We start from the raw sequence: 12,101 nt of genomic DNA on the forward strand, positions 1-12,101 counted from the left end.
CACACACACACACATATTTATGTACATTCAGACACACACAGTCAATATATATGCCATAGTTAGGATATACAACAACTTCACACACACACACACACACATACACACACACACATACACACACACACACACAGACACACTCATGAACATCTCCAGTTGATAGCAATAGCCATAATAACAACTCTCAAAAATATTGCAAGGCCATGTATTGTGTGTGTGTGTGTGTTGTGCATGTGTGTGTGATTGTGTGTGTGTGAGAGAGACAGAGAGAGACAGAGAGAGAGGGGGAGAGAGAGAGAGAGGGAGGGAGGGGAGAGAGAGAGAGAGACAGACAGAGCGAGGGACGGAGAGAGAGAGAGAGAAACAGAGAGAGAGGGAGAGAGAGAGGGAGACAGAGAGAGAGAGGGAGACAGAGAGAGAGGGAGAGAGAGAGGGAGAGAGAGAGAGAGAGGGAGACAGAGAGAGAGAGAGAGAGAGAGAGAGAGAGAGAGAGAGAGAGAGAGGGAGGGAGAGAGCCTACAACTAAAAATCTAACTCTTAAGGTAAAATCCCACAAGTCACTTCTGCCTCAGGAGTGTGATGTGTAACTCAGAGTGAAACACTGTTACTGTTGTTGTTTTTTTTGTTGTTGTTTTTTTCCTCAAACCTCCCTGAGGGTTTCTGGCTTCCTCCCTGCATGTTTTCTTCTCTCTCAATGTCAGTTGAATCCTGCATCTTAATATGCAAAATCAAATCGAATCAAATTTTTTCCCCCTCAGGGCTTCCGTAGTAACGTGAGCCAACATTGCAACGCAAATGTTTCTCAGATGGTTTTCACACACACACACACACACACACACACACACACTTCATTTTCATTTTCTATGAGCTGTATGTAACACAATATGGATTTAGTTTCACTCTTCACTCAAACTGATGCAAACTAACTTTCCTTCTCTCTCAAGTCAAATCAGTTCAAACGAGACTGTGTGTGTCAACATGTCACCGAGGCAAGTTCATGTTTATTCATTGTACTTTTTGGTTTCGGTGTTTCTGACTGATGGGAAGAATAAACCAACACTTTAATGGTTCAGATATTGAGGCGGATCATATTTCAGGCAGAGTGTCATCATGGAGATTCGGTCTCAGTGTTGTGGTTTCCTCATGTTTCATTGAAGTGATGACAGCAGTATCTCATCCTGCATCTGTGTTTCACATGATGATTAAAAACCCCATCAGTTATCAGACAGATCGATTGCCGACTCAGCGACATTTCCCAAGCCACAGGCTACTGTTTTTGTTTGTTTACACACAGCATTTGGTTGGAAATGTTGGAAACAGATGACACATTTTATTGATTTTTTGGTAACACTTTACAATAAGGGTACATTAACGAACCCTTAATTAGGCTAACAGTTAACTAATGTGTCTGGTATTCATTTACTAATGGTGTTCATGTTAACTAAGGTATTAATTTATACATTATTTAATAGTCATCTTTATAAACTATTAAATAATGTATAAATTAATACCTTAGTTAACATGAACATCATTAGTAAATAATTCCCAGACACATTAGTTAACTGTTAATTAAGGGTTAGTTAATACTTATTAAGCATTAACTAACCCTTAATTAATGTACCCTTATTGTAAAGTGTTACCGATTTTTTTTTTCTTATATTCAAGTTTGTTTTGACAAACCACGACTAACCGACAGTCAAAAAGACAGAGGGGAAAAATGACAGAGACACAGAAAAAAACATGATGAGCTGTGTTTCCATCCACCTCCAGCAACTTTAATGCAAAACTTCTTGCAAAAATAAAATAGAATGCAAATTAGTAGTTGCTATTAGCTGAGTTGAAGTGAATAAATCAGCTTCCTGATTGTCATAAAGAAACCAGATCCACAAGAAAAATGGAATTCAGGAATTATTGGTAAAGTTGCTCATGTTTCATGCCGACTCATTTTGTTGTTGTTTTTTTTATGCTTTCATACGAAGACGGAAAAAAAAATCAGATGTCTGTATGCGAAACACAGAGGCGCATTATCAATGTTTCCATCCTACTTTTGAAACGACGCAAAAAAATAAATCGTAAATTAGGTGCGTTTCCATCAGCTGCCGCAACAAAAAAGAAAAGGAATTGATTATATCAGCTGATGTCGGCTTTATTTCATGTTTTCATGCGAAGACGAAAACAAAGAAAATATTTTCTCTATCGACAAAAACATTTTCTGCTTTGAGTGAGTGTAAAAAAAATGTTTTAAGTTTGGGGAGGTTTTAATCAAATTTTGTCGTTTCCGTCAGCTTCTCTAATTCAGTATATCATAATTCTCAAATAAAAAAAAATTATACTTGGCTGTCAGTCAGTGGAACGGAGAGAGGAAAGAAGAAAGCCTTTGTTGACTCAGGACCAGTGAGAGCAGGAAGGAGCAGACAGGACTTAGAAGAGACAAATAAGAGAATGGTATCTCCTCTGTTGTCTCCCTACAGTGTAAACAGTTCAACAATTTAATACCAAGTCAACAACAACAAAGATCTTCCTATATGAGGGTCTCTGGGATGAAATATGATCAAATGTGGGTCCGTGAGATGAAAACAAGAACCGCCGCACTGGACAAGCTGAATTCTGAACTCCTGCTTATATCAGATTTCTTTGGATGACTGTTCATATCTATTCTAGGGTGTAACTCATATCTGATACCAATATGAACAGGATATCAAAAAGACACGCGAGCGCAAAGTGACAATAATGAAAGACACACACACATCTGTTTTTGTACCAACGCGTTTCTTGCTCATTTGAAATATTTCTGTTACAGTTTGTGTCTTTGGGTTTTGGCTGAACTGAACTGTCAGTCAAGCCGGCTGTTTCTTTCCCTTGTTGTGTCTCGTTGTCCATCATGCTGAAATTACAACAATTTGTCTCAGGTAAGATTTCCTTATTGTCAAGGCAACGTTCACAAACAGGGTTGCCAGGGTTGCACTTTGGTCAGCTGGCTGGAGTGAGATTTTCAGGTCATGGGCTGTAACTTTTTCTCTTGCAAGTCTTCATCATTTAGCCTAAACATGCACAAACAACTGATCATTGGCTCACTTGTCACTGACAGACACATGGAAATTTGTCTGAAATGTGTGAACATTGCCTCTTCCCCTTCCAGCCCTATTTAACATATTGCCTGAGCTGCTGAGAATATTACAGCACAACACATAACCCATAGTGCTAATTTACAGTATGAATATTGTTTTTACTCTACATTTTAAACATCAGTAAAGTATGTGCAGCCCTATAATAACCCCATGTTTTAATTCTCTCACACAATGACAAGCCATGGATATTTGCCAGCACCCCTACTTCCCACTTCTATTACCACGGGTTGATTTATGATTTGAGTGTTCAAATACAAGTCGCATGTATGTGTCATGCCTCAGGATCTGATTTTGTAACATATATCCATGTGGTCCAGACTAGAATTGGAAAAAATGCAGTTCCATGCTGCTTTTTTCTGTTCACACTGATTAGAAAAGATGTGAGTCACATGTGAGGTGGGAAACATCAGAATTGGGAAACGTTCAGCCACAGAGTGAATGCAGCCACAGACACCTAATCAAAGTTAAGCTGCTTACAGAGATAATTTCTGCTCTGAATCGGTGCTCTCCGGCTCTCAGGGTTAAAAACTGACTTTCAAAAGGACACCGAGGCTCTCTGACTTGCTGGTAAGACAGAGAAGGCCCCAGGCTGCGTGCTGAGCTCCACACAGGCTTTCATCAGCATGATGAAAAGACAGAGACGCTTGATGTGCTTCTTTTGAAATTCAAAGTAAAGTTGATTTGGTTGATAAAGCTCTGGGAAAGCACAAGGAGCGTGAGGTGTTACTTTGATCATAATTTTTTACGCAGGTCTTTATTTTTCTTTTCTCAACATCAGCCATCAGCGAGACAAAACATAGGACAAAACAGAAGGAACGTCTTTCAAGTTGCACTCGACTTTGTGCAACTCATGTTTCAGTTGCCACAAGGCTTGAAACTCCCTCTGTAACCTGCAGGTGTGATGCAAGTGGATCTAACAGGTGAAACCAATAAGGGATCGTCAGTCTGGTCAGTCTGGTTCACGGAGACAGCAGAGTGTCTTTGTACACCTGTGCGCTTTTATTTTGTAATCTGGGATAAGCACACACTCCAAATCCAGACCGCAGAGATAAGTTCAACTTCATAAATTTTCTACAATCTCTGATGCATCACGTTTTTTGACAGTGAGACACAAAAACACTCACATGTAAACTCAATTATTGCTTTTTTTTTTTTTACCACAAATGACAAACTGTTAGCCATTTTAAACTTACATCGCACAATCATTTATCATTTCACAGATTCCCCACTGAAAAACATAGTTAGAAACAAACGGATATGAAGAGTTTGGAGGGATATAAGTTCACATTTTAAGGTCATCTATTTGGCCCACTTTAGCTAGCTAGGCTACTGGAATCTAGCCTGGGTAGCTAGCTAGTAGCTAACTAGCCAGTAAGCTAGCTAACATCAGGGTATCCAGTTCCAGACAGCATATGACCAAAAAATCACAATCATATACCAATATATTTCATCCTGTACTGTTTTCGCTGAAGTTTCTCATAAATTAACAATCCTCGATCTGTCTTTTTTAAAGTTTAATATCGCATTTACCTTAACTTGTAATTGATTTTCTTCCAGTCCCTGCAAATGGATGATAGCGCACCTATTTGTGAGATTCAAAATTCGTGTGCACTTACTTTCATCAGTGTATTCATATACTCGATATTATTTATATTTATTTATTAACCCTCCCTGTACCTTCACAATGTTACAGATACTTGTAAGAAGTGCAGGCTATGTACTCAAAGCTCTTATTTTTCATTTTTACATGAAGTAACTGTCACCCAAAGTGGGATTTAAGGCTTCCCGCTTCTTGTTCGTGACTAAGTTCGTAACTTAGTGTTTTTTATGCTTAAATGTGTATAGATATTTATGAAATTTGAGCTAGCTTCTGAAATGTGTATGAATTTATGTCACTTAGCTTTCGGTTGGGAACTTCCGGTAAACACCGGAAATTACGCGAGTGACCGAGTGGCCAGAATTGGATCCAATTGGATAAAATTCCATTAACCTCCCTGCTAAATTCAGTTGTTGCAGTTGTTGTTCCTGAGATTGCTGCTAATTTGATAACTGTTAGCTCTAGCAGGTCCTCAGCTGTTTATATGAAAATCTTCCGGTTTTAGTTTCCCCATCATGTTTTCAAAATGGCCGCCATTGGAATGAGGTCAGTTGGGTAAAGTTGAAGCACGTCTCTTGCTCTTGACAGATTCAGGCTGCATTCAGGTAACAGGAGGAAGACCGTAGATACAGATATGAACTTCTATTTGAAAATACCACTTTCAGCTATCAGTTGGTGAATACCACACAGGAACTTTGAAAGTGTCACCAAGAAGGAAATACCTGTAGGCCCACTCAACTGTAGGTAATGACATTCATTCATTTCAACAACAATTTTCATCACTGTGATCACATTTTGTGGTCACAGCTCTTAAAACACCACGGCAGGACACGACTGTTTTTGGATTTTTGGTTTGTGGTTGACACTGCAGTGTTTGGTTTTGCTGTAAAATATGAGCTCAAATGTATTGTCACTAAGCGGATGTGGAGCAACCAGTCTACTGAAAACTTTAAGGTTTAAACATGCTATTTGGCGAGTCATTGTTCCCTGAATGCAGCATCACACCAGCCATTTTCACTTGTTTGTTTCTAATATGTTTTGCTCTTGAGTTTTGTTCTAATTTGCGATACCTAATATTTGAAAAACACTTATAAAATGACTGATAGCAGAAAATGAAAACAAACGATGGTACAAATTAGGGAAAGGCCTTGGTTGACAGAATTATGACGCTTTTATTGGCTGGATCCTGTCTGTTTTGTACATAATGAATAAAAAACACAAAATGATTTATTTTTTTCCAAAATGGATATATATATGGAAATGAACTCTTCACACTTCACTAACCACATAATAAGCTCAAAGGGATGGAGGATGGCATGTTTGGTTTCCTTGACACTGATGGTGTGTGTGTGTGAGAGAGAGAGGGAGAGCGTGTGTGTGTGTGTGTGAGAGAGAGAGAGAGAAGGAGAGAGTGTGTGTGTGAGAGAGAGGGAGTGTGTGTGTGTGAGAGAGAGAGAGAGAGTGTGTGTTCTCCATTTATCTCCGGTTGTTTTGAAGGAAAGGATTATCAGGAGGTTAACCTGACCCACAGGAATGGAGTGTACCAGCCAGACAGAGGTTACTGGCTATCTGTGTGTGTGTGTGTGTGTGTGTGTGTGCGTGCGTGTGTGTGTGTGAGTGATATAGATCTGGCCCAGTGCACACACACAAACACAAACTGTGGCTATAATGATGAGATGTAGTGTATAGTGTTTAGTGTAATAATTTTCTACCAACTTTTACCTGGAATACAAAAATTATTGCAATATTCAAACCTACTGCACTGTTTATAGCTACCATTTAGGCCTGTGTGTGTGTGTGTGTGTGTGTGTGTGTGTGTTTTTTCTCTCTCTAGTGTCAAGGAGACAGGGGCGTGGTAGGGGAGGAGAGACAGAAACCCCCCGGGCTATGGCTCACCACACACACACACACGCACACACACACACACACACACGCACACACACACACACACACACACAGTGAGCCAACTTGACATTTGAAAAAACAACAAACCGTTGCTTTATAATCTGTCTTTTGTGATTGGATGGTTTTCAGATACACAGACTGCGGTTTGGTTTGAAAGTTGTCTTTAAAAAGAAACCTCAGCGGCACTTACAGTGGAAAACAAATAAATAAAATAAAAAAAAACAAACAATCAACCGTGTCAAAAGAGTTAAGCTCTTAAGCTCTTACAGAGTGGAGACTGACAGTATTATGGCTGTTAAATCCAACAAAATTACTAAAAATGTGTCTAAGATTTTACAGGAATTTTCTGTAAACATCCTGAGGAGAAAAAAACAAAAATGCATCTCTGAAAACATTAAATCACGATTAAGGAAGAAAACCCCACATATAATTCCAAAAAAAAAAATGTCACAGAAAAAACTCAATTGTTTAGTTACAGTGTACAAAGAAGAACGTCTATCTCTATTATTTACAATGAGTTTATCGTTAAGGCCGCACTCTTAAAAAAGATGCGTAATTTCCAACAAACCTTTGTCTGTAGTTCAGGATAACGAATAAAATGTGTTTATTTCCAACACATTATGTGGTAACAGCAGTACATGTTGTGTCCATATGTGTTGTTTTTAATAGATTCTGTGTTCTGTGTAATCTCAAACTAGAAACACACAAAATAAGTTGAAAATGACATTTGTAAGTTCAATATGAGCGTCTCAATCTTGGATTTCAGGGTGAAAAGGCACAGATTGAAAATACAAACAACAAAAAAAGAGCTGATGAGCTGTGTGTGTGATCCGCAGACAAGCTATGATCTTCAGCTCCAGTTATTTTTTTTTTTTAACAACACAATAAATACTTTTCTCACTGGAGACCAGTGCATGTTAAAGACTACAGGATCACACACAACCACAAAAAAAACAAAAAAAAAAACAAAAGAAGAAAAAGATCATCAGCCAGCTCAAAGCACAGGATAAATCATCTGAGGTTTTCCACAAAATACTTATGAATTAAACAAAAGAAGAAGAAGATCTGATCCCTCTAAACTTCAAATAATACAAAAACGTTGGGTGTAAAAACAGTGGCTTCTTTCAATTTTATATCTTGGATGATCGACTAGTTTCAAAACTCCCTAAGCTTGGATTTACGTCAATGGCAGAAACTATAATTTACTTTTAAAAGAACAGGGGGGGGGAAAGAAAGGAGAAACACATTAGATCTGCACTTATAAAACTCAGTAGCACCGCCCTGAAGCTCGCAAACTTTCCCTCCAAAACCCAAAGAATGTCCCCGCCCACAAAACCTCCTTTCCCTCCTTTTTCTTTTCTCTTCTTCTTCTCTTCTCCAGCTCTTCCCTGCATGTTGAATCTTGCCGCCGCCTCCCGAAGGATTTATCTTTCTCTCACGCACCGAAGACCAAGAGGATCAGGGATAACGCAGAGAGACTTTTTTTCCTGCGGTGACGTCCGATTGGTGTGTGTCCATCAAAATCTGTGTGTGTGTGTGTGTGTGTGTGTGTGTGTGTGTGTATGGGAAGGGTGTTAGTATTTGCAGATAAATAAATCCTGGCACTCGTTTTAGCCTGCTTGGAACAGCAGATGGGTGGGGTTTACTGCATCAGGATGATTCAGAGAGCTTTAGGGAAGAGTGGAAGTGTTCGATTCCCAAAGGGGCCTTTAATGCTGAAAATGCAGGCACTCATGGTGTTATAAAGCTGTTTTCACACAGGACAGTAGCAGTAACTCCTGGCTTAGAGAGCTTAGAGAGCCTAGAAACCTGAGCAGGAGCTGAACAGCGCGCTCCAATCAGGATGAGCTCAATCTCAATCGGGCTTTTAGGTTTTACTGGCTGGTAAACGAGGGTGGGCAGTGTCGCTAAGTTGCGAAGCACCTAGGATTTACCTGATGTGCACCATGGCGAAGGTAAATATTGATGATAATTTTGGACCAGGAAGTAGACGCAGCCGTACGCCTGCCTGGCCTTGTTTGAAATGGAATCCCATTACCTTTACTTCCCTGGAAAACAGAGTATCTCTAATGGTGAATTCCAACCAATAAAACATCACAGATTTCTGAACAGTTCCACCCCTCCCATCGAATAAAACCTTTGCCTTTCACTCCCTGACTGATCTCCCATTGGTTTAGACTTTTGAATGATCCCTCCCTGTGTTACGCCCCGCCCCAACATCCTGTTTCAAAAAGGGAATACATCAAATCAAGTAAGTTTATGGGGTCTTTAAACCCTTTATCCCCGGAGACGATGTGTCGGTTCACTTTCCCGTTAAGGAAACTACTGTACACACTGGCTCCCCTCAGCGGGGGCTCGAATCTCTGGATGACAAGATGAATCAGAAAGGAAACCCACCTCCTATATATTAGTGACACTATCGCTGTAGGAAACATCAAGCAAAGTCCCCAGACTCTTTGGGTCAAACGGTTTAACAGTCTGGTTCGGACCAGGCGGGTTAACTTCCAGCTCTGCGTGCTAAAACCCAAGCCGAGAGTCCAAGCTCACCGGCCTTTCGGCCAAAGCTGAACCTTGTTGAACTTCAGCGCCGTGTGTTGTGATGAAACAAGAAAATGGAGGACAAATTGATTCTGAAGTTGTATTGGGACCTCGGCAAAAAAGCTCTCTCCTGGAAGCACGTTTCCAACCAAGTGGGCATAGCAGGTGTTTAAAATGAAGTGGAGATATGTGATCTATGACCATTGGATATTACTTTGGATTAGGTTAGATACACATTGAGCTAGAAATGGCTCTTCTTCCCGCTTCTTGAAAACTCTGCCTATGTTTTCCCCAAACATCAAGAGTTGCGCTGTACAGAGCAAACTGTGTCCTATCTGAAAGACGCATGAGGCACTTTGGATAAAAGCGTCCTCCAAATAAGTTGTCAAACACAGAAAAGCATCCAAAAATTTACCAAAACTAACTTTTAAATCCTTCTCTTTCCATCCTGTGTAGCAAACTCCACCCACCTGGCACCTAAAGCAGGGTAAAACAAACCTGAAAACGTTATCTGCAGATACTATTGAACCCAGGTCTTGTATGTATGCGTGTTCCTGTGCTGTTCTGTCTATGTGTGTGGCCTCTCTGCCTGTGATCAGCCAGGTATGACACAACCGCCTCAGTCCCTTGGTATTCCCATGTGTGTGTGTGTGTGTGTGTGTGTGTATGGGGGGGGATTCCCTTGGCGTTGTTGCAGTAAAAAAAAAAAAAATCCTCCTCAGGTTTCCAGCGGGATAAAGGGAATCACTCATCAGGACCGTTAGTCCGTCAGCTTGAGTCAGGAAACGTCTCCGTCGCACAAAGTCCACGGTGTGTTTAGTTTCCCGAGGGAGACGAGAGGCAACGATGACATGTGGGGGGGGGGGGGGGGGGGACATTCCTGTGATGGTTTGGTGACTGTTTGCTTTAGCCAGTGTATTGGAAAGGGAGGAAGGTGTGGGGGTGATGGGGGTGAGGGAAAGGGAGGAAATGTCCGTATGAACAGACAAATACGAACAACACTGGAGATTCCAGTCCAGGTAGTAATCCAAGCCCAGATAGATCCAGTTAGATCTGTTAAATCATCAAGTTTTGTTTCCACTGGCGGGAGATCGGCACCTCGACGTCCGCGTCAGCCAATGAGGATGAGGAAGAGATGGGAGGGAGGGAGGGAGGGAGGGAGCGGGCTTCACGGCGATCGGCTGGACTCAAGAGGAAGCTGTTGAAGCCGACTCCCAGCTGCACAGGTGGATCTTGGGAAACAAAACGGTTGGATGTTTGGGTTGGCGTCTCCTGAGGGAGGAGAGAGAGAGACAGGATGTTACTCGCACTGCTTGCAACATGAACATACTGTTTACCCAGTGAGAAATACACTCACTGTTATATGAATCATCAACTGGCATCTGATGTATTATTGCACTGTATTCCAGTCTAGTTTCAGTCTGTTCCAGTGAGTCTCAACCTTTTTGGCTTGTGATCCCTTAAAACGAAGTGAAACCTAACTCAACACAGGTTCAACCAAAGAGTGATTTTCCCTTTTCAGGTTGTTTTATTTGATTGATTAAAAGAGGATGCCTAGAGCAGTGGTTCTCAACGTGGGGTCCGGGGACCACCAGGGGGCCTTGAGGGGGTTCCAGGGGGTCCCCAGCAAATTGATGAATTGTTAAACTTCAGCATTATTTCATTTACAAGAAGTTAACACGATTAGAGAATGTAGAAAAATGACTATTTTGATCATAGTTTCACTGTTATCTCTCTACCTACAGTACAGATAGTCAAGGGATTCTGGACAAAATCATATGTAACAATAAAAATATTCTCATATTTGGGTCCGAGAGACAAAAGCTCATCAAATGGGGGTCCATGGCCCTAATGTGCACTAAATTAGGGGTCCTTGATATGAAAAAGTTTGAGATCACTGGCCTAGAGGATGAAAACTATTCAGCATTTCACATAAATCATCTCGCGACACCCCCTAAAATTATCCCGCGACCCCCTGGGGCATCCCGACCCCCAGGTTGAGAACCACTGGCCTATTCTACTCTAGCCTAATCTGTTATCTTGTATTTCAGTTTATCTGCAAATACACCAACGTTCACCAAAACAACTAGAAACAGAAACTAAACAAGTCATACAGAAACTCCATACATTCCATATCAATGATAAAGACCACAAGTCCAGTCATACAGAAACTATATGAACATGTAATAGTCACTTCCAACTTATTTTAGTCTGAGTCAGCCGCAGATGTTGCAATCTAAAAGACACCCATTTCTGTAGAAGTAGACTAATTGTACTCTATTCCACTCCATCCTATTCTACTCTGCTGTGCTTTATTTGAGACAAACACATCCACTATCACCTAAAGAAACTCCGGTGACGACACAAGTCCTAAAGAAACGATCCTGTGTGTTTATTTCAACTTTAACCGCCTGCAGGCTCGTCACACTGAAACTGTACAGACACTCAGGTCGTAGTCAGAGCCTCAGGTGCATGCCGGTGTAGTTAAGGAGGAAGTGCAACACTCTTATGTGCTTTATATTTACACACAGGGCTCGGTGAACAGAAACCACACTGACATACTTGTTCAGTGTCTTGTTAATATAATGCAGAAATATCACAGTGGTGAAAACCTTGCACACAATTTCAAATAAACCCTAAATAATATCTATATTTTCCTACACTCTGTGGTTCTATATTTCGATATTCCTGGATGATTGTGTGTGTCGTTTGCATGTCCTACTTATTTTAACTTGTTTATGATTGGACTAGCAGAGGATATATGTGTCAAAATGAGTGTGTGTAATGATTTATTGATGTTAAAATGCGACACCAATGCAGCACCTTTACGTTTAATTTATTCACAGCTGCAGGGCGCAGACAGAGAGACAAGCCCCGCCCCCGACTCTATGTAAAGTCGACCCACTTATCTTAAAGCCTGAGGACTTACAGGTGAC

At 40.9% G+C, this 12,101-nt stretch overlaps 1 protein-coding gene across 1 annotated transcript in view; it reads right to left on the reverse strand.

Annotated features, from left to right (window-relative positions):
- Window positions 1-5,874: 5,874 nt before the first annotated feature.
- LOC139639229 (cell adhesion molecule CEACAM5) overlaps window positions 5,875-12,101 on the reverse strand; it is a 65,911-nt gene continuing 59,684 nt past the window's right edge. Inside the window, exon 10 of the mRNA XM_071513310.1 lies at window positions 5,875-10,437. The gene's annotated coding sequence lies outside the window, so the exon portion shown is untranslated. The remainder of the gene's footprint in view (window positions 10,438-12,101) is intronic.

Source organism: Centroberyx affinis, unplaced genomic scaffold (genome assembly GCF_046629955.1).
Source record: "Centroberyx affinis isolate AG114_WGS23_722 - 3 ecotype Tasmania unplaced genomic scaffold, CSIRO-AGI_Caff_v1 ptg006980l_1, whole genome shotgun sequence".
NCBI classification, from domain to species: Eukaryota; Metazoa; Chordata; class Actinopteri; order Beryciformes; family Berycidae; genus Centroberyx; species Centroberyx affinis.